The 244-nt window shown below is 34.0% G+C and overlaps 1 non-coding gene across 1 annotated transcript; it reads right to left on the bottom strand.

Annotated features, from left to right (window-relative positions):
• Positions 1-17: 17 nt before the first annotated feature.
• Positions 18-70, bottom strand: LOC145719047 (small nucleolar RNA SNORD74). The gene has a single exon (XR_014142151.1). It is a non-coding gene; the product is annotated as a small nucleolar RNA SNORD74 (small nucleolar RNA).
• Positions 71-244: the final 174 nt, after the last annotated feature.

Genomic DNA, 244 nt, shown 5'->3' with positions numbered 1-244 from the left:
CCTATGTTACAGTTTAGCAAACCAGTCTCAGATGTCCCTACCAACGCAAGCTTCATCACAGGCACATTTTAGCAAACCAGATATTATGGCTGATGTCATGCTCTACATTAAACCCAACAAATTATAATGATTTTGAACCTAGGTTGTAAAATACAAAGCTCATTATCAATTTCAATAGATGAGGTTTCTTTCTAGTGATCCATTTTTGTTCTATCACATATGTAATGTAAAATGCTGAATAGTT

Source organism: Leptonychotes weddellii, unplaced genomic scaffold (genome assembly GCF_054177405.1).
Source record: "Leptonychotes weddellii isolate Sample4059 unplaced genomic scaffold, ASM5417740v2 HiC_scaffold_290845, whole genome shotgun sequence".
Lineage (NCBI taxonomy): Eukaryota > Metazoa > Chordata > Mammalia > Carnivora > Phocidae > Leptonychotes > Leptonychotes weddellii.
Note: the sequence above shows the minus strand (reverse complement) of the source record. Positions and strands in the feature narration are given on the sequence as shown.